Source organism: Oncorhynchus masou, chromosome 5 (assembly GCF_036934945.1).
Source record: "Oncorhynchus masou masou isolate Uvic2021 chromosome 5, UVic_Omas_1.1, whole genome shotgun sequence".
Classification (NCBI taxonomy): Eukaryota; Metazoa; Chordata; class Actinopteri; order Salmoniformes; family Salmonidae; genus Oncorhynchus; species Oncorhynchus masou.
Window position 1 is genome coordinate 73,140,321 of NC_088216.1, and position 23,225 is coordinate 73,163,545.

The 23,225-nt window shown below is 41.4% G+C and overlaps 1 protein-coding gene across 9 annotated transcripts in view; it reads right to left on the reverse strand.

Annotated features, from left to right (window-relative positions):
- Window positions 1-23,225, reverse strand: part of LOC135540224 (forkhead box protein P1-B-like) — a 246,857-nt gene that overhangs the window by 188,276 nt on the left and 35,356 nt on the right. For 8 of the 9 annotated variants that reach the window (XM_064966720.1, XM_064966719.1, XM_064966721.1 and 5 more), the window contains exon 3: window positions 22,761-22,861. The exons of the other annotated variant lie outside the window; for it this stretch is intronic. The gene's annotated coding sequence lies outside the window, so the exon portion shown is untranslated. The remainder of the gene's footprint in view (window positions 1-22,760; window positions 22,862-23,225) is intronic. 9 annotated transcript variants of the gene reach the window in all.

A 23,225-nucleotide genomic window follows, 5' to 3' on the forward strand; every position in this document is an offset into this window, starting at 1 on the left:
TCACATTCCCAGTAGGTCAGAAGTTTACATACACTCAATTAGTATTTGGAAGCATTGCCTTTAACCTCTTACACTTATGGTGGCGCTATTTCATTTTTGGAAGAAAAACGTTCCCGTTTTAAACAAGATATTTTGTCACAAAAAGATGCTCGACTATGCATATAATTGCTACTGTTCGAAAGAAAACACTCTGACGTGTCCAGAAATACAAATATCTTCTCTGTGCGTGCCCTTTAACGTGAGCTTCAGGCAAAACCAAGATGACTTGGCATCCAGGAAATGACAAGGATTTTTGAGGCTCTGTCTTTCATGATCTCCTTATATGGCTGTGAACGCAAGAGGAATGAGTCTGCCCTTTCTGTCGTTTCCCCAAGGTGTCTGCAGCATTGTGACGTATTTGTAGGCAGATCGTTGGAAGATTGACCATAAGAGACCACATTTACCACGTGTCCGCCCGGTGTCCTGCGCCGAAATTGGTGCGCAAAAGTCACCTGCCAGTATTTTTCCATGGGGCACAGAGAGAGAAGCAAGCTTCCATGAACTGCATGTCAATGAAGAGATATGTGAAAAAACACCTTGAGGATTGATTCCAAACAACGTTTGCCATGTTTCGGTCGATATTATGTAGTTAATCCGGAAAAAGTTTCACGTTGTAGGTGACTGCATTTTCGGTTCGTTTCGGTAGCCAGGCGCAATGTAGAAAACGGAACGATTTCTCCTACACACAGACGCTTTCAGGAAACACTGCGCATTTGGTATGTGGCTGGGAGTCTCCTCATTGAAAACATCAGAAGCTCTTCAAAGGTAAATGATTTTATTTATTTGGTTATCTGGCTTTTGTGAAAATGTTGCGTGCTACATGCTACACAAAATGCTATGCTAGCTTTGCATACTCTTACACAAATTAGTCCATTTCTATGGTTCAAAAGCATATTTTGAAAATCTGAGATGACAGTGTTGTTAAGAAAAGGCTAAGCTTGAGAGCAAACGCATTATTTTAATTTTATTTGCGATTTTCAGAAATCGTTAACGTTGCGTTATGCTAATGAGCCTGAGGCTTAGTCACAATCCCGGATCCGGGATGGGGAGTTTCAAGAGGTTAAACAGTTTAACTTGGGTCAAAAGTTTCGGGAAACCTTCCACAAGCTTCATACAATAAGTTGGGTGAATTTTGGCCCATTCCTCCTGACAGAGCTGGTGTAACTGAGTCAGGTTTGTAGGCCTCCATGCTCGCACATGCTTTTTCAGTTCTGCCCACAAATGTTCTATAGTATTGGGGTCAGGGCTTTGTGATTTCCACTCCAATACCTTGACATTGTTGTCCTTAAGCCATCTGGCCACAACTGTGGAAGTATGCTTGGGGTCATTGTCCATTTGGAAGACCCATTTGCGACCAAGCTTTAACTTCCTGACTGATGTCTTGAGATGTTGCTTCAATATATCCACAAACATTTTCTCCTCATGATGCCATCTATTGTGTGAAGTGCAGCAGTCCTTCCTGCAGTAAAGCACCCTCACGCTTCACAGTTGGGATAGTGTTCTTTGGCTTGCAAGCCTCCCCTTTTCCTCCAAACATAACAATGGTCATTATGGCCAAACAGTTCTACGTTTGTTTCAGCAGACCACAGGACATGTCTCCAAAAAGTACGATCTTTGTCCCCATGTGCATTTGCAAATCGTAGTCTGGCTTTTTATAGTGGTTTTGGAGCAGTGGCTTCTTCCTTGCTGAGCGGCCTTTCAGGTTATGTCGATATAAAACTTGTTTTTCTGTGGATAGATACCTTTCTTCGGACTGTCCTTTGCTGTTGTTCTGGAATTGAGTTGAACTTTTCGCAACAAAGTACGTTCATCTCTCGAAGACAGAACGCATCTCCTTCCTAGCGGTATGACGGCTGCGTGGTCCCATGGTGTATATACTTGCGCACAATTGTTTGTACAGATGAACGTGGTACCTTCAGGCGTTTGGAAATTGCTCCCAGGGATGAACCAGACTTGTGGAGTTCTACAAAACAAATTCTGAGGTCTTGGCTGATTTCTTTTGATTTCCCCATGATGTCAAGCAAAGAGGCAATGAGTTTGAAGGTAGACTTTGAAATACATCCACAGGTACACCTCCAATTGACTCAAATGATGTCAATTAGCCTATCAGAAGCTTCTAAAGCCATGAAATCATTATCTGGATTTTTCCAAGCTGTTTAAAGGCATAGTCAACTTAGTGTATGTAAACCCACTGGAATTGTGATACAGTGAATGATAAGTGAAATAATCTGTCTGTAAACAATTGTTGGAAAAATTACTTGTGTCATGCACAAAATAGATGTCCGACTTGCCAAAACTATAGTTTGTTTACAAGAAATTTGTGGGGTGGTTGAAAATGTTTTAATGACCTAAGTGTATGTAAAGTTCCAACCTCAACTGTACATACAGTACCAGTGAAGAGTTTGGACACATCTTGTCATTCAAGGGTTTTTCTTTATTTTTACTATTTAGAATAATAATGAAGACATCTCAACTATGAAATAACACATATGGAATAATGTAGTAGCCAAAAAAGTGTTAAATAAATCAAAATATATTTTATATTTGAGATTCTTCAAAGTAGCCACACTTTCCCTTGATGACAGCTTTGCACACTCTTGACATTCTCTCAACCAGCTTCATGAGGTAGTCACCTGGAATGCATTTCAATTAACAGGTGTGCCTTGTTAAAAGTTAATTTGTGGAATTTCTTTCCTTCTTAATGTGTTTGAGCCAATCAGTTGTGTTGTGACAAGGTAGGGTTGGTATACAGAAGATAGCCCTATTTGGTAAAAGATCAAGTCCATATTATGGCAAGAACAGCTCAAAAAAGCAAAGAGAAATGACAGTCCAACATTACTTTAAGACACGAAGGTCAGTCAATCTGGAAAATTTCAAGAACGTTTCAAGTATTACAAGTGCAGTCGCAAAAACCATCAAGTGCTATGATGAAACTGGCTCTCATTAGGACAGCGATATGGGAAGGAAGACCCAAAGTTACCTCGGCTGCAGAGGACAAGTTTATTAGAGTTACCAGCCTCAGAAATTGCAGGCCAAATAAATGATTCACAGAGTTCATGTTACAGACACATTTTAACATCAACTGTTGAGAGGAGACTGCGTGAATCAGGCCTTCATGGTCGAATTTCTGCAAAGAAACCACTACTAAAGGACACCAATAAGAAGAAGAGACTTTCTTGGGTCAAGAAACACAAGCATTGGACATTAGACCAATGGAAATCTGTCCTTTGGTCTGATGAGTCCAAATTTGAGATTTGTTGTTCCAACCGTAGTGTCTTTGTGAGACGTAAAAGAGATTAATGGATGATCTCTGCATGTGTTGTTACCACCGTGAAGCATGGAGGAGGAGGTGTGATTGTGTGGGGGTGCTTTGCTGACGACACTGTCAGTTATTTATTTACAATTCAAGGCACACTTAACCAGCATGGCTAACACAGCATTCTGCAGCGATACGCCATCCCATCTGGTATGCACTTAGTGGGACTGTCATTTTTTTTCACCGGGACAATGAATCAACACACCTCCAGGCTGTGATAGGGCTATTTGACCAATGAGAGTGATGGAGTGCTGCATCAGATGACCTGGCCTCCACAATCACCCAACCTCAACCCAAGTGAGATGTTTTTGGATGAGTTAGACCGCAGAGTGAAGGAAAAGCAGCCAACAAGAGCTCAGCATATGTGGGAACTTCTTCAATACTGTTGGAAAAACATTACAGATGAAGATGGTTGAGAGAATGCCAAGAGTGTGCAAGAAGAAGAAGAATCTAAAATATTTTATATTTGTTTAACACTTTTTTTGGTTACTACATGACTCCATATGTGTTATTTCATAGTTTTGATGTCTTCACTATTATTCTACAATGTAGAAAATAGTAAAAAATAAAGAAAAGCCCTTGAATGAGTAGGTGTGTACACACTTTTTACTGGTACTGCATATATTTATATTCCGGTCTCTGACATTCATCGTTCTGATATTTCTTAATTTCTTAATTTTTCTGGATTATGTGTATATTTTGTTTTCATGTGTATTGCCAGGTATTACTGAACTATTAGAGCTAGAAACACAATCATTTCACTTCACCTGCGATAACATCTGCAAATCTGTGTATTCGGCCAATAACATTTGATTTGATTTAGGGTGTAATTCATACAATACATACAATGCAATGTAATAATATAAGAATACGGTGCTATAAGTAATATGTTTGCATTGTAATTTCTGAAAATGTTCTTAATGTATTTACAGTAATAGTGGAATGATAGTGTTTCACAAACATTTTTTATTGGCACACATGAAATTGCATCCTAATGGTGCAGCCTTCTTATTGGTTAACAAAATACAATTTATTGTTGTCAAATTGACTGGGGCCAGCAATCGGTAAGCGTTAAACATGTAGAAATTTCTCAGCCCCAGACAATTTCACAACAAGATATTTCCTGTGTTAGAAGACTTTTCAATAAAAAAAATGTATGTGTGTATTTTATGTAATTTCAGTAAAAGAGACCTTGGTCTCAGTATGACTCCCTAATAAAATAAAGGTTGAATAAAAATGAAATCTGCATCATTAGAATGCAAGTTTGTTTGTGACCATTCACATTTTTGGAGGATAATTTTTTGTGAAAAACTATAATTTCACTATAAGATATTTAGATATAGGTTTATTAAAGACATTTTCTGAAATTACAATACAAAAATATTACATATAACTCCTTTATTCTACAATGTATGGTCTTAACCATGGACAACATATGCCTGGAGGCTCACAGGGATATTGGTATCCATTGTACTCCACCAATTATACATGTTTCAAGTCAATACTTATTGTATTTCCCTTTTTTTGGTAGGGTTATTGTACAAATGCACTGTAATTCAAGCATTTTTTTCTCTACCTTGTGCCAAAATGTGTAGAATTGCAGGATTTTAGCTTTAAAGCTGCAATAACAAAAAGGCTCTCTGCCCCATGACAAAATGTGTAAAATTGCAGGAAATAAGCTTAAATTCAAAAAGTTTGCAAGAAGTTTTCCTACCCAGGGCCCGAGACATGTATAATCCGGCCATGCCCTGCCAAAGTCATAGTAAATCTCCTTATATGCTATTTTTATCTCACTCGAGTTGTGTTATGACCATGAGGGGGTCCCTGACGAATTTGCTTTTGCTATCACAAAAGGGGTTCCATGCCACAAATTTTGAGAAACCCTGCCCTAGGAACTAGTTTATGACACACTGATTAAAAAGTGTAGTGTGTGAAAAAGACCTTCTCCCTCTAAACCCCAGGAAGGTGATGTCAGAGACTTGGTCTGTAACTCTGGCCCTGTTCTGTCTCTGTCCTGGGTTTCCTGTCGGGAAAGGGAGCAGTCTACAATATTTCTGGCCTTCAGTCTCCACGTCCGCTAACTCTCTATCACCCCACGCCCCCCCTTCACTTCACCAGCTATGCAAAAAAAAAAAAATTCTCTCTTTCTCTGTCTCTGTCATTGTTTCCCTCTCTCTCTTTTTTCTCTTTCACTTCATCTTTCTCTCTGTCTCTCTCTTTTCTCTTTCACTCCATCTCTCTCTTTCTCTCTTTTCTTAATTAGTCCATCTCTCTCTCTCTTTTCTCTTTCACTCCACCTCTCTCTCATGAACTATGTGTGCTAATGCTAACCCATCTCTCCTAAATGAGTAAAGAGAAGACTGACAGTAAAACATACATATTCCACTGTGGCATATGGCAGATTGGCAGGCCATAGAATACGGAGTTGAGGTCCATACAAGCCCTATGTGGTAGAACCCTGTATGGTGTGGAGTCAGTGGAGCTCTCCCAAAGCCAGCTCCATCTCCGATCTGATGGGATAATTCTAAAACGTGTCCACCAGGTGATGCACTAAATCAACCACAGGCAGCATCTGTCCATCAGCCCGAGGTGGACGATGACCACTGCTCATCCACTCCCCCGGGGGCACGCCTCCCAGTCACCATGACAACACAGAAGGGGTAAAGAAAGGTGCATAGTCGGGTTGGTTGTTTAGCATCAAAACAGACGAGATCACAAAATTTCTACAGCCGGTAATTGTCAAGCAAATAACTGTCGGCTCATGGTAATTGACCATTAATTAACATAAGCACATTTAGCATCTTCTCGCTTCCACACAAAGCCTACAAGACATTTAAAAAGTATTTAAAAATCCATATAATATAGCCTACACCTTCACAATAAATCCATTATTTATTTTAGACAGGCCTAAAGAAGCATGATATGAAGAAAATGTAGTCTCATTCAGAAGAAAAGAATAGCATACTCTGACAGGTTGTTTTGTTAGGTCCTGATGTGGCTATGCCAAATGGCTGTGGGCTACACTAGTTCATTTAGTAGACAATATTTGCTTATAATTCCGGCATTATTTTATATTATTATATAGTTTGAATAATATTGTGCTTAGGTTTTTTGCGCAGGCTGTACACACTCCAAGAGTCTCTCGTTCACAATTTGTGGCCGTAATGCACCCTAAAAAAAATCTATGTATTTTGGAGTGTTGCACTGTGCCCTTCTCTCTGAGTATGCTGAGCAATACAAAGTGATTCACACTCACATGGCTCTCCGTCATGTGATCGGGTCTTTCTCACAGGCTACAAGTGAAGACAGACACATCGGGGACGCAATTGCGCGCGTTCTTATCCAATTACGAGGTGCATATTGAAGATATTGGAAGAACTGAACACATTTACTTTTCGTCAGCCAACAAGATGAGTAGGCCTAACGAACAGCAAAAGCACTAGTCTATGTCAATCTACAGTCATGGACAAAAGTTTTGAGAATGACACAAATATTCTTGGCCCCACTATATATGTTTTGATATGGTTTGTATCACAACTAAAGTGGCCAAATAACTATACTATACCTATTGCAGATTCAGTCTTCCCAGCCTGGTGCAGGTCTACAATTTTGTTTCTGGTGTCCTTTGACAGCTCTTTGGGCTTGGCCATAGTGGAGTTTGGAGTGTGACTGTTTGAGGTTGTGGGCAGGTGTCTTTTATACTGATAACAAGTTCAAACAGGTGCCATTAATACAGGTAATGAGTGGAGGACACAGGAGCCTCTTAAAGAAGAAGTTACAGGTCTGTGAGAGCCAGAAATCTTGCTTGTTTGTAGGTGACCAAATAATTTTTTTCCACCATAATTTGCAAATAAATTCATTAAAAATCCTACAATGTGATTTTCTGGAGAAAAAAAATCTCATTTTGTCTGTCATAGTTGAAGTGTACCTATGATGAAAATGACAGGCCTCTCTCATCTTTTTAAGTGGGAGAACTTGCACAATTGGTGGCTGACTAAATACTTTTTTGCTGTAGGCCACGGTAGGCCTACGGGCTAGGCTACATAAGGTGTGCGCAACTATGATTCGAAAAAGTGGCAAAAAAAGTAAGTTTCTTATGCTGGGCATCATTCACAAGTGATAGGCTAATAATGTCACCCATCAGACTATTCTTAATTTGATCTTGTCTTTACATATACTAAATAATATGTGTGTGAAATTTGTTTTGATTTAGAATGGACACGCTGCCACCTGTCTCGAAACAGGTGCAGCGTGAAAATATACTGTAAAAATCTGTTGTTCTGCTCCTGAGCAAGGCAGTTAACTTCTTATGGCTGGGGGGCAGTATTGAGTAGTTTGGATGAATAAGGTGCCCAGAGTAAACTGCCTGCTACTCAGGCCCAGTTGCTAATATATATGCATATATATGCATATATATTAGCAGATTTGGATAGAAAACTCTCTGAAGTTTCTAAAACTGCTTGAATGATGTCTGTGAGTATAACAGAACTCATATGGCAGGCAAAAACCTGAGAAAAAATCCAACCAGGAAGTGGGAATCTGAGGTTTGTAGGTTTTCTAGTCTTTGCCTATCCAAGATACAGTGTAAATGGCTTCCACTCGATGTCAACAGTCTTTAGAAACTTGTTTCAGGCTTCTACTATGAAGGGGGAGTGAATAAGAGCTGTTTGACTAAGGGGTCTGGCAGAATTCCATGAGCTAAGTCTCGCGCGTGGCCGTGAGAGCGAGCTGCGTTCCCTTTAATTTCTAAAGACAAAGGAATTGTCCAGTTGGAACATTATTGAAGATTTATGATAAAAAAACATCCTAAAGATTGATTCTATACATCATTTGAAATGTTTCTACGAACTGTAATATAACTTTTTGGACTTTTCGTCTGGACCTAGTGCTCACGCCTTGTGAATCTCCTGTCCTATTCGGTGTCTTGTGTGAATTTAAGTGTGCTCTCTCTAATTCTCTCTTTCTCTCTTTCTTTCTCTCTCTCGGAGGACCTGAGCCCGAGGACCATGCCTCAGGACTACCTGACATGGTGACTCCTTGCTGTCCCCAGTCCACCTGGCCGTGCTGCTGCTCCAGTTTCAACTGTTCTGCCTTATTATTATTTGACCATGCTGGTCATTTATGAATATTTGAACATCTTGGCCATGTTCTGTTATAATCTACACCCGGCACAGCCAGAAAAGGACTGGCCACCCCACATAGCCTGGTTCCTCTCTAGGTTTCTTCCTAGGTTTTGGCCTTTCTAGGGAGTTTTTCCTAGCCACCGTGCTTCTACACCTGTTTGGGGTTTTAGGCTGGGTTTCTGTACAGCACTTTGAGATATCAGCTGATGTACGAAGGGCTATATAAACACATTTGATTTGATGATTTGATTTGAATTTGGATTTGTATTTGGCGCCTTGCACTTTCACTGGCTGTTGTCAAATCGATCCCGTTAACGGGATTTCAACCGTAAGAAGTTAACCCACTGTTCACCGGGCGCCGAAGATGTGGGTGTCAATTATGGCAGCCCTCCGCACCTCTCTGATTCAGAGGGGTTGGGTTACATGCGGAAGTCACAATTCAGTTGTACAACTGACTAGGTATCCCCTTTTCCTATATAAAGCTGATTGGATCCTCCTCATTTTAGTAGAGGCCATCACTTAGTTTTTTTCACGCAACTGCATAGCCTATAGCAATGTTGCGGAACATGAGCTCACGGGCTCTCATTAAGTGTTTGATTCGATATTCGATAACATTTGCATTGATGTCAGTCTGATTAGAGGGACAATAGAGTGCTGAGTACCAGGCAGTTAGCAAGTTTGGTAGGCTACCAATGGCCATCAGTAGCATCAGAGCTTTGAGAAGCCTAAACAGACTAAACAGTCATGTGGAATATAACTGCCTTCTTGACTCGTGACCACCGGTGTGGCGGTAATACGGCCACCGCAACAGCCTTACGTGTGCGCAACTATGGGGCAAAACAGATAGGGTTGGCTCAGATTGTTGACAGCATGGAAGCTATATTTTGTCTCTAATGATTATTGAAAAATATATATACATTTGCATAATGAGAACTTGTTGTCTCTCAAATACATAATTACAATTGTTGGTTAGCTAGCTAGCAAATTGAAGCCATATTAGCATTAACATGAAATCAGTCAAAACACCTAAAAACAAGACATGGTATCAAGAACAAGATGAAACGAGCCACTTACGATTCCCCACATGGCAGTTTCTTGTCATTCTCTATAGCAATCTGGCCATCCAGAATCATAACAACACGCACATGGTTTTCGTGACGTTTCAGCCAACCCATCTATACAGCAGCATCATGGATAGATCACTCTCCTGTCCTGCAGCTTAGATCCAATCAGATTCAATCAGATTCTGTGATTCTGTGATGTGATACCCACATAAATACTGCAAAATGTTAAAGGAATTGAAGGAACCTCACACATTGCAGAATCATATGTAAGCGATGTTATGAAATCAATTCAAGGCATAGCCCTGGCAGACTAAATATGGCTATTGTTTATTTCAGTAGTATGAACATGATCAGATTATGTAATTGTTCTAGACGTGTCACAGAGACAGTTTGATAAGATGCAGTCTGGTCAACAGAGAGAATGTGGTGAGCACACAAATGCTTGAAGAGAAAACACTTGTAAGTGCGTCTGTTGTTAGTGTACACAGACACATGGATTGCAGAACACAAAGAGACACCACAACTCAAACCACAGGAAATACTGTTTTGATGTTACCTCTATCAGCAGGCTAGGTGATGAAAAAATGCTTTAGTAAAAAAGTCCCTTCGCAGGGTTTCATTTTTGTTGTGAAATGAAGTCAGAGATACAAAGTTCTGAGAGCGGTTCAGGCAGGGGAATGACACTCGAAACATAAACAACAGAAATAACAAAAGTATTTTTAAAAAAATGTCAGTTGACACTCACCTCAATGCATTTGTAAAGACCACTTTCAGTAGATAGCTGTCTGGGTAACTGGAGAAAGGCAGTAAAGCCACTCAACAACAAAGCATTTTTTTATCTCATCTTTCTAGTTTGCACTGATACCATACTTAAGCATTCATGTATGGTTAGCCTATCTCTATGTTTTCACAACCCCCCTAAGTATTGATATCCTCAGTTGGCCAATTTTAATATAACAAACATATACACAATCAAGCCAAATCACACAGGTCAACAAATGACCACCATGAGGTGGGGAGATCCATACTTTCCTTTACATCACAGCTTTAAAAGACAGTGTGCCTCTAGTTTTTTCAGAGATGACAAACATGTATGAATAATAGTGTGATTAAGGGAGTATTGACAACAGGAGAGAAGTAATGTCTCAACTGGAGGGTCTGTGGTTACTCCAGAGGACTAAACCCAGGGATTATGACTGTACTGCATAATGCTGTCCTCCTTCCTGCAGGGCTCACAGTCAGACCCACTGCTGTTCCACACAGACAGACTGTCAGACAAACAGACAGAAAGACAGACAGACAGACAGACAGACAGACAGACAGACAAACGGACGGACAGACGGACGGGCGGACAGACCACCAGAAACCATAGACAATCTTGGCATTGCAAAGGGAGTGCACAGTGGTGATGATGATGAATAACACCTCTGCAAAATTATATTTGGTAGTCTAAGTTTACTGACAATAAATAAATGGGCCTAAAAATGAAGAGAGAGGAAGAGAGAGAGAGAGAGAGAGCGAGAGAGAGAGAGAGCGAGAGAGAGCGAGAGAGAGCGAGAGAGAGCGAGAGAGAGAGAGAGAGAGAGAGAGAGAGAGAGAGAGAGAGAGAGAGAGAGAGAGAGAGAGCAAAGCAAAGAGAGAGGAGAGGATATCTGCCGCCAGCCTCAAAGTGAAAGCATAAATAAAGTGTGGGACATCTTTTACCTTCTTCAATTATCTGGCTTTTGACATGCAAGCTGAGCACAGATAATTAACATCTCTGGAGATAATGGGGTCGCTACTCACTGATCAATCTCACACATATATTATCTGCCTTTTACCAATCTATGCTCCCACAGTTTTCCTAAGGAGGGGAAAACTCCACTACGGCGATTGCCTTTTAATAATGCTCTGAGAATATGCTTTATGACAGTTACAATTGGGCCCATCTTCCAAAACATAAATAAGGGCTGAGATCCAACAGACATCCAATGTAAATACAAGAGCTGAGGCATCACTATCCAGTTTGTTTTTTGCATGCAAGATCCAATAGCATCATTGTAATCAATTACTTAATATAGATATTACTAAACTGAAATTGTATTTAACATTATTGCCTATAGCCCATTACATCACTGGCCTGGTAATCTTGGCACTGAGGTAAGGATATTTGAGTGGTCATCTTCTATCCCTCTGGGATCACTTGTAAAAGCTGGGATCACTTGTAAAAGCTGCTAGCCACACCCTCTGGCCAAGATAACACCTGGTTCTCCACTAAAGTCAAAACCACACCCCTTCATAATGTTGGACATGTTCCGACCAAGCTCATTTCTTAACATAGCATGAGAATGGAAATAGTATTGGGAGGGAGTGAAACCATCCAAATTCAAGAATACCATTTGGGTCAATACTTTGAACAACTATTTAAGACTTACAGAGAAGAGTGAATTATTATTTGACATTAAAAAAATGCAGTGCTTGTAGGGGAGATGAATAGACATTGGGCAGAGGTGGATCACAATGAGGATAGCTCCACCTCTTCGCTTGCAAAGCCATAGCCACCACAAGAGCCATACAGAGTAGAGGCTGCCCCAGTCTAAATAGTGTTGCTCTCTCAGGTTATTTACCAGAAAGATTCTTTGAACACAGCTGGAGCGCATCAAAAGCCCTGAGACGTGAATATATTTGTTGTTTGGATTATTCCCCTCTGCCTGTCAATGGCAGGATCACAGTCATTTTTACAGCTCTGGAGATGGAGATCTCCCCTGTAGGAACTCACTGACACACTGCACCCAGAGAGAGGAGAGAGGAGGGGGACAGAGTTCACTGGAGCACCCTGCATATTGTCTGCTCCTCCAGGGGGGCTAAATGAAGCTCTACAGATTCTTATTTTAAGGGTCAGCTGTTGCTGCAAATACAATACAGCTGATCATCGTTGGACACAGACAATAATAAAACCTGGATATTTTTCTGCATAATCAAGTAGGCATTGATTTCCTTGTGTCTTTGTAGCATTACAGCCTGGAGTATTCTGATGAAGCATCCAAATGAAGCAGAAGTAAGCATAAGAAAACAAAGATAGTCTTTGTTTATTAGATATATGATGAATTAAGAACACCAGTATATAGGCACCTTGTTCCATCTACATTAGTGTAAGCCCACATTCTGATTTGCCTGCCTCCCTTTCTCAATGACAACTGTTCCTTTTATTTACCAATATCAATGAGAAACATTGAGAATGACTTCAAAACATCAAAGACAATGAAATCGTACAATAAAAATGAGCAATACTGCAATTTCAAAGAGACTCAATTGACTGCAAAATGCTAAGGAGGTTTAGTGAGCTACTTAGGTGTATTAACACAACGCTGCCTGGAGACTGGATGGTTTATCACTTTGCACACTCTCAACAGATGTGCATTTTATTTAAGTGGCAGGTTCTCCTGAGTTTGCCCTGGTGTCCTGCCGTAATAAAAACTGCCTTTGAAACGTGGTGTGTGTGGACTAATACCAACATGAAACGTGGTGGGTGTGGACTAAACCAACATGAAACGTGGTGTGTGAGGACTAGTACCAACATGAAATGTGGTGTGTGAGGACTAGTACCAACATGAAATGTGGTGTGTGAGGACTAGTACCAACATGAAACGTGGTGTGTGAGGACTAGTACCAACATGAAATGTGGTGTGTGAGGACTAATACCAACATGAAACGTGGTGTGTGAGGACTAGTACCAACATGAAATGTGGTGTGTGAGGACTAGTACCAACATGAAATGTGGTGTGTGTGGACTAGTACCAACATGAAACAAGGTGGGTGTGGACTAGTACCAACATGAAACGTGGTGTGTGAGGACTAGTACCAACATGAAATGTGGTGTGTGAGGACTAGTACCAACATGAAATGTGGTGTGTGAGGACTAGTACCAACATGAAATGTGGTGTGTGAGGACTAGTACCAACATGAAATGTGGTGTGTGAGGACTAATACCAACATGAAACGTGGTGTGTGAGGACTAGTACCAACATGAAATGTGGTGTGTGAGGACTAGTACCAACACGAAACGTGGTGTGTGTGGACTAGTACCAACATGAAACAAGGTGGGTGTGGACTAAACCAACATGAAACGTGGTGTGTGAGGACTAGTACCAACATGAAATGTGGTGTGTGAGGACTAGTACCAACATGAAATGTGGTGTGTGAGGACTAGTACCAACATGAAACGTGGTGTGTGAGGACTAGTACCAACATGAAATGTGGTGTGTGAGGACTAATACCAACATGAAACGTGGTGTGTGAGGACTAGTACCAACATGAAATGTGGTGTGTGAGGACTAGTACCAACATGAAATGTGGTGTGTGTGGACTAGTACCAACATGAAACAAGGTGGGTGTGGACTAAACCAACATGAAACGTGGTGTGTGAGGACTAGTACCAACATGAAATGTGGTGTGTGAGGACTAGTACCAACATGAAATGTGGTGTGTGAGGACTAGTACCAACATGAAACGTGGTGTGTGTGGACTAGTACCAACATGAAACAAGGTGGGTGTTGACTAAACCAACATGAAACGTGGTGTGTGAGGACTAGTACCAACATGAAATGTGGTGTGTGAGGACTAGTACCAACATGAAATGTGGTGTGTGAGGACTAGTACCAACATGAAACGTGGTGTGTGTGTAGACTAGTACCAACATGAAACATGTTGGGTGTGGAATAGTACCAACATGAAATGTGGTGTGTGTGGACTAGTACCAACATTAAACGTGGTGTGTGTGGACTAGTACCAACATGAAACGTGGTGTGTGAGGACTAGTACCAACATGAAACATGGTGGGTGTGGACAACAGGACTAAGGCAGGATAAAGTCCATGTGTGTGAAAATTCTGTTGCTCGATTAGAGGAAATGTATTCAAGATTGGCAAGTCCACCAGATATGTAATTGAATCAATTAAGTGTAACAGTAGACACACGCACAAACACACACCTTTTACTTTCAGTAAAGGGGCTACTGTATTGTAGGGTGAAGACACTGATAATTACACAGTAACTACGCCATACAGTACAAAGTAATTATGGAGATTTACACCTCTGACACCCCTTCCCTCCCATTTTACAAGCCAAGTGAAAACAAATTCCTGGCAGGGTGTACATACACTCTCAGACACACACACACACACACACACACACACACACACACACACACACACACACACACACACACACACATTCTCTGTCTCTGTTTCTCGGCACACACTCTTTAAGTTTCCCACTCCCTTTCCCAGTGACCTGTGCTGACCTTGGTCCTACCTCCCGAGGCTGGGCAGGAAGTCGTGCTGAGTGAGTGCTGCTGGGTCTGTCCCAGCTTTTAGCCTCCCAGCCTCCAGGCTCAGCCTCCCAGCCTCTTACACAATGCAGTCTGCCTGGAACAGGGGTCTCCCAGCACCCGCCTCACACTCGTTTGTGAGATGATCAAACCTGGGGAATTGTGGGAGGAGCAGGGAGGCACATCCTGCGTGAAACCACATCCTGAACAAGCATCACCGTGTCTCACTGTAAATAAATACTCTCTCCTCACACGGCTTCCGTCAACTGTCATTGCCTCGGCTCCAATCACCTTCAAGTCCAAACAGGAAAGTGCAGAGAGGCGAGGGAGATGGCAGATATGAGTTTTAATTTGCTTCTCGCTGCAGTTTCGCCTCGGCGGCGGTGCTTCCTATTCTCCTGCTCCGCCAGCTGCCCGGGGTCTGTCCCGGACCCCTAGCCCTTCCTGTCATCCTTCATTACCGCATCATCCATGGGGAGGTGGCGGCCATAAAGCCTGCAAGTCACCATTAGGTGCAACTCGGACCATTTGTGAAGCACCCGGCGCAGACACTTGAGACCAAACACACGGCTCCTGTAGTAGCCTAGAGAGCCTGTAGTGTACAGCAGCACAGGACCAGCTGACTGCCTTACTACCTGCTAATCCCCTAAGCATTATCAGATCTACAGCTGAACAACAGAGTATGACAGAGGCAACAACGAAGACATGACAACAAGCTCATCGTTGACAAATTGCTTTCTGTTGAACTGTAGACAGGCTAAACGCGTGATTATCTTACAAACTGAAGGGGTGTTATAAGGCAGCTCATACTTCATGATGATGAACTCAACACATTACATAACAGTGGGGCACACAAGAAAATATAAAACATCTACTTGAAAAATATTGTGTTTATCTACAGTGCCTTTAGATCTTAAATCTTTCAACATTTTGTTGTGTTACAGCCTGAATTTCAAATGTATTTAGATTTTTTGTCACTGGCCTACACACCATACCCATAATGTCAAAGTGGAATTTTGTTTTTCGAAATGTTTACAAATGAATAAAAAATGTAAAGAGGAAATGTCTTGAGTCAAAAAGTATTCAACCCCTTTGTTATGGAAAGCCTACATAAGTTCAGGAGTAAACATTTGCTTAAAAAGTCACATAATACGTTGCATGGACTCTGTGTACAATAACAGGGTTTAACATGATATTTGAATGACTACATCATCTCTGTACCCCACACATACAATTATCTGTAAGGTCCCTCAGTCGAGCAGTGAATTGCTACCACAAAGACCAGGGATGTTTTCCAATACCTCGCAAAAAAGGGTAGATTAATAAAAAATAAAAAAGCAAACATTAAATATCCCTTTGAGCATGGTGAAGTTATTAATTACACTTCGATGGCGTATCAATACACCCAGTCACTACAACGATGCAGGCCTCCTTCCAACTCAATTGCCGGAGAAGAAGGAAACCACCCAGGGATTTCACCATGAGGCCAATGGTGACTTTAAAACAGTTACAGAGTTATATGGCTGTGATAGGAGAAAACTGAGAATGGATCAACAACATTGTAGATACTCCACAATACTAACCTAATTGATAGAGTGAAAAGAAGGAAGCCTGTGCAGAATAAAAATATTATACATATATATATTAGAGGTTCACCGATTCACCGATTAATTAGGGCCGATTTCAAGTTTTCATAATTGGAAATCTGTAGTTTTGTGAGCCGATGTTGCAGATTTCTACATTTTAGAAATTTAACTAGGCAAGTCAGTTAAGAACACATTCTTATTTTCAATGACAGCCTAGGAACGGTGGGTTAACTGCCTTGTTTAGGGGCAGAACGACAGATTTTCACCTTATCTTGCAACCTTACAGTTAACTAGTCCAACGCTATAACCACCTGCCTCTCGTTGCACTCCACAAGGAGACTGCCTGTTACGCGAATGCAGTAGAAGCCAAGGTAAGTTGCTAGCTAGCATTAAACTTATCTTATAAAAAACAATGAATCAATCATAATCACTAGTTATAACTAAACATGGTTGATGATATGACTAGTTTATCTAGCTAGTCCTGCGTTGCATATAATCGATGCAACGATGGGGGATGATTTAACAAAAGCGCATTTGCGAAAAAAGCACAATCGTTAGAGGACTGTACTTAACCATAAACACCAATGCCTTTCTAAAAATCAATACACAGAAGTATAGATATTTTTTTACCTGCATATTTAGCTAAAGGAAATCCAGGTTAGCAGGCAATATTATCCAGGTGAAATTGTGTCACTTTTCTTGTGTTCATTGCAAGCAGAGTCAGGTTATAGAGCGCTAAGAACCTTGGCGTGATCCTGGACAACACCCTGTCGTTCTCAACCAACATCATGGCGGTGGCCCGTTCCTGTAGGTTCATGCTCTACAACATCCGCAGAGTACGACCCTGCCTCACACAGGAAGCGGCGCAGGTCCTAATCCAGGCACTTGTCATCTCCCGTCTGGATTACTGCAACTCGCTGTTGGCTGGGCTCCCTGCCTGTGCCATTAAACCCCTACAACTCATCCAGAACGCCGCAGCCCGTCTGGTGTTCAACCTTCCCAAGTTCTCTCACGTCACCCCGCTCCTCCGCTCTCTCCACTGGCTTCCAGTTGAAGCTCGCATCCGCTACAAGACCAAAGGGTGCTTGCCTACAGAGCTGTGAGGGGAACGGCACCGCAGTATCCCAAGGCTCTGATCAGGCCCTACACCCAAACAAGGGCACTGCGTTCATCCACCTCTGGCCTGCTCGCCTCCCTACCACTGAGGAAGTACAGTTCCCGCTCAGCCCAGTCAAAACTGTTCGCTGCTCTGGCCCCCCAATGGTGGAACAAACTCCCTCACGACGCCAGGACAGCGGAGTCAATCACCACCTTCCGGAGACACCTGAAACCCCACCTCTTCAAGGAATACCTAGGATAGGATAAGTAATCCTTCTCACCCCCCCCCAAATGATTTAGATGCACTATTGTAAAGTGGCTGTTCCACTGGATGTCAGAAGGTGAATTCACCAATTTGTAAGTCGCTCTGGATAAGAGCGTCTGCTAAATGACTTAAATGTAAATGTTATATGAAACAGTCTGTGCAGCCTGGCTCATTGCGAACTAATTTGCCAGAATTTACGTAATTATGACAAAACATTGAAGGCTGTGCAATGTAACAATAATATTTAGACTTAGGGATGCCACCCATTAGATAAAATACCGAACGGTTCCGTATTTCACTGAAAGAAAAAAATGTTTTGTTTTCGAAATGATAGTTTCCGGATTCGACCATATTAATGACCAAAGGCTTGTATTTCTGTGTGTTATCATGTTATAACTAAGTCTATGATTTGATAGAGCAGTCTGACTGAGAGATGGTAGACAGCAGCAGGCTCGTAAGCATTCATTCAAACAGCACTGTATTTCAAGCCTATCAGCCTAATGGCTGGTGTAACTGATGTGAAATGGCTAGTTAGTTAGCGGGGTGCGCGCTAATAGCGTTTCAAACGTCACTCGCTCTGAGACTTGGAGTAGTTATTCCCCTTGCTCTGCAAGGGCCGCGGGTTTGTGGAGCGATGGGTAACGCTGCTTCGAGTGTGGCAGTTGTCGATGTGTTCCTGGTTCGAGCCCAGGTAGGGGCTAGGAGAGGGACAGAAGCTAAACTGTTACACTGGCAATACTAAAGTGCCTATAAATACATCCAATAGTCAAAGGTACTGTATATGGAATACAAATGTTATAGAGAGAAATAGTTCTATAAATACTATATTAACTACAACCTAAAACCTCTTACCTTGGAATATTGAAGTCTCATGTTAAAAGGAACCACCAACTTTCATATGTTCTCATGTTCTGAGCAAGGAACTCAAACGTTAGCTTTTTTACATTTCACATATTGTACATTTACTTCTCCAACACTTTGTTTTTGCATTATTTAAACCAAATTGAACATGTTTCCTTATTTATTTAGGCTAAATAGATTTTTATTGATGTATTATATTAAGTTAAAATAAGTGTTCATTCACTATTGTTGTAATTGTCATTATTACAAATAAATGAATAAAAATCGGCCGATGAATCGGTATCGGCTTTTTTTGGTCCTCCAATAATTGGTACCGGTATCGGCGTTGATAAATCATAATCGGTCGATATATATATATATATATATGTGTATGTATGTATGTATGTATGTATGTATGTATGTATGTATGTATGTATGTATGTATGTATGTATGTATGTATGTATGTATGTATGTGCGTGCGTGCGTGCATACATACATACATACATACATACATATATATATATATGCTAATCTTGTTTGCAACAAAGCAATAGAGTAATACTGCAAAAAATGTGGCAAAGCAATTCACTTTTTGCCCAGAATACAAAGTCTTATGTTTGGGGCAAATCCAATACAACACATTACTGAGTACCACTCTTCATATTTTCAAGCATAGTTGTGGCTGCGTCATGTTATGGGTATGCTTGTATTCATTAAGGACTGGGGAGTTTACAGGTTAAAAAATAAACATAATGGAGCTAAGCACAGTCAAAATCCTGAGGAAAACCTGGTTCAGTCTGCTTTCCACCAGAAACTAGGAGATTAATTCACCTTTCAGCAGGACAATAACCTAAAACACAAGACAAAATATACACTGGAGCTGCTTATCAAGAAGACAGTGAGTGGGTGAGTTATAGTTTTGACTTAAATAATTTTGAAAATAATAATGGCCAAATATTGCACAATCCAGGTGTGGAAAGCTCTTATAGACTTACCCAGAAAAACTCACAGCTGTAATCTCTGCAAAAGGTGCTTCTTCAAAGTATTGACTCCGGGATGTGACTACTTATATAATACAATATATTTCTGTATTTCATTTTCAATACATTTGCTAAAATTGCTAAAAACATGTTTTCACTTTGTCATTATGGGGTATTGTGTGTAGACTGGTGAGAGAAAAACATATATTTAATCAAATTTGAATTCAGGCTGCATGTGTAATAAGTCAAGGGGTATGAATACTTGACTTGAAAAAGCTCCATTTGGTTCTATTGTATTATCAGACTCTGAAACAAACATATCAACACAATGGCTGTCCTAATCCAGCTCTTGCTTAAGGGGTGAGAGCTTCCAGGCCTTCCGTCCCTCAAGCACTCCCTACATTATTTTATTATACTTGAATGAGTCAAGCTGAAAATTGCATGCAGCTGCTGACTCCAGCCTATTGCTGTTCTGCCTAGTCTTATAGCATTGCCCACCAGGCTTGAAAAATCATTCAGTTGCTGATCATACATGAGTGGCTATAAAGCTGCCCTGTGTGTGTATGTGTGTGTGTGCAAAATGATGGATAGCTGAGTGTCTTACAATGACCCATTTTCTGGTGACGCCTGACAGTTTTTGACAACTATTTTAAATCTTGATGGTTTATGCACTATTTTGATTGCCAGAAAACAGTGGAATATAAAATATGCCATTCAGTTACTTCTATACAAAATCTGAAGTAGTTTTGCCCAATTTGACTTTTCAACTGTGGTCTTATGTCATCACTCCTCAAAATAGAGGGAAGACAGGACAGCAGCAGCGAGACAACAGGAGAGGTACATCATTATTTCCACACAAATCAGAGGTAAAGCCAGGCACGGGAAACAATCCACTCCATAGGTATAATGCTATGCAGGACCACAACACACTGAGTGAGTGAGTGATCTAAATGCAGTGTTTAGCTCCATCTGGATCCATGGCCGAGTATTTTGACATCTTATCAGGAATCGGTTGAGCGGTGATTAAGTTAGGTTACTGATCTGATGAGGCCCGCCTGCTCTCTACAGTGGCAGTAGCGTTTAGTGGGCCGTATGTTGAGCTGCTGTTAAATGTGTGTTAAGTTCTGCCATCCCAGTCAGGTGGCTACAGGCTTCACCACACAGCGTTCAGTCCTCGCCTGTGGAGCAGACACATGACTATAATGGTAACGTCTCACTGAGCACGCCTCGGCCTGCCCAGGGGCGTTGTTTGGGAGAGTGTATGCATACAGTATGTCCGTATCTTTGTGTATGTGTGTGTGAGAGGGAGCCCTATATCCTGAGGATTCGTAGTTGTTGTTCATTTCCTGTTCAGTGACAAAATGAGCACATAAAGGCTAAACGGCACTCTTCCCTGGCCTTTAACCACATCACAGCAGTTTTCCACTAACCACAGATAATTATACAATTAAAACCATTTTCTGTGTCTATCTGTCAAACTGATCTAATTTGCCATTAGAATGACACAAGAGCAATGAGGACTCGCTCTCTCTTTCCCTGAGCGAAACCCGTCTCCTCTCTATCACATGACGAGGGAGAAACATCTGCAACAGAGAAAAACACTAACTGAGCTGTGAGGAATAGGAGGTCTACTTGTTAAGCAGGATGTTAGTGAATAAAGCAGGACCCGGTGGCATTCAGTGTGACCCATAGTTTTCATAGGGCCACAAGGAAATGGAGAGGTTCAGTTGACTGTTGGTTTAAATTAACCTTCAGCTGCTGAGAGAAAAGGACCTGAGTGACATTAGTATTTTCTAAGACAATACTCCTTTATGCATGTCGTACTTGACATAAATGATTCATTATGACAAAGAAAAGCAGAGCTAAACAAATAAGTCATAAATTAAAGGTCAATACTGAATGGCATTGTGGGATAAATCAAAATTCACACATGATTGTGATCATGTCACAAAACAGCAACTGTTGACTATGCATTTGAAAGCAAACCTACAGAGAAAGGAAATAGAGGATAAATGTATTATATCCATTATTTCTCTAAATATGTGTTCCTTATATATTGCTCTTACATATGGGCAACATATTAAAGGAAAAGTGACTGTTGCGATCCAGTGACCGTGTGCGAGTGTGGAAACTGCAGTCTGTATCAGGGCCAGAAGAGTGACCTCCCTCTGGGCCAGCAGATTGAGCCCTGCCCCCCAGCCTGCAGCCGGAGAGGGTGTGAGGGACAGTGGGTGGGAGGAGGCTCAGAAGACCTTGACCTGGAAATCCTACCTCTCTCCCAGTCTACCCACTGAGGACAAGGAACTCAAGATAGGAACTCCTTTTCAAGAAGTTAAAGGAAAATGTGTCTGCCCAGCCCGGTATGCCTGTGTCTAACCGGTCTCAACCACAATGGAAATCCTTTTATGTTTATGGGTGATCTTAATGAGGATACAAACCCATTAAGTTTCAGACCTGCCATAGAGGAGCTCTGTGGTATTAGCCATGAACAAGTGCACCATCAGCACAGAGAGAGAACAGTATTTTATGGCAACAGATCACTGACTCAAGCCATTGGCCACAGAGACCACAAATGAGGCGTTAAGTGTAGCGGCACAGCAGCGGAGAAGGGTAGATAGATGGAGAGATGTGCCCTTCTTCTCCTCCCATCCATGCATGTGTCCGCTCTCCCTATTTCCACTCCTCCCTAAACCAGTCTCTCTCTCCCTCCCTCCCTCTCCCTTTATACTCCATTTCACATTTACATCAAAACATGTGGAAGAGGCCCACAATGCACTGCCACTAAATAACAACTGTCACCTAGAGTATAATTCATTAAACCAATGTTAATGTTGTCTTCCTCTAATGTCATTTGTATAATTGAAATTTAATTCTCCAACAATATTTGGGGAGAATTTTAATTGACGTTTGCTGTAATGAATTGTTGGGCAGAGACCAAGGCACAGGCACAGAGAAGTTTAAAAAACGCATCCTGACATAGAGATTGAGAAAGAGAGGCAGAGTGGCAAGGCGAGGAGAGGGGCCTGCTGGGACGGTTTCATCATCACCGCCACCCCCCCTGCTGATGGGATGGGGGAGGGAGGGGGGGGCGATAGACTCTTCTTCACAGTCTGAGATTTAATTGCACACAGATTCCATTACCTCCGCACAAATGTCACGTTCACTTCTGATCAGGGGCAAGGCAGGCGCTGGCAGCCAGCCAGACAACAGTGCAGAAAGTATTCAGCCAATCAGAGCACCCACTGCAGACAGGGGAGAGGGACAGGGAGAGAATGCCAAAGATATTAAAAAGAAAGGATTGTCATAAACAAAGCTGCCGACGCTGCTACGACCGTTGTACTATGCATCATTTAGGGAGTGAAGTGATATCTTTTATTTTGATTTCTACTTTTCATTGAATTTAGAATGATAATGATAAGGCTGCCATCTATATGGTAGCATTCTGTAGATGTTTGTGAAATACATGTTCTGCATTTTCAAATTTAATGTTAGAAATCTAACCCTAAAACTTCTTCAAAACACAATTGGTAAAACAACAAAAACACCATATGTTTAGCATAATGTCTAATTAAAGTCACTATTCAAGATTTACATTTACATTAAAAC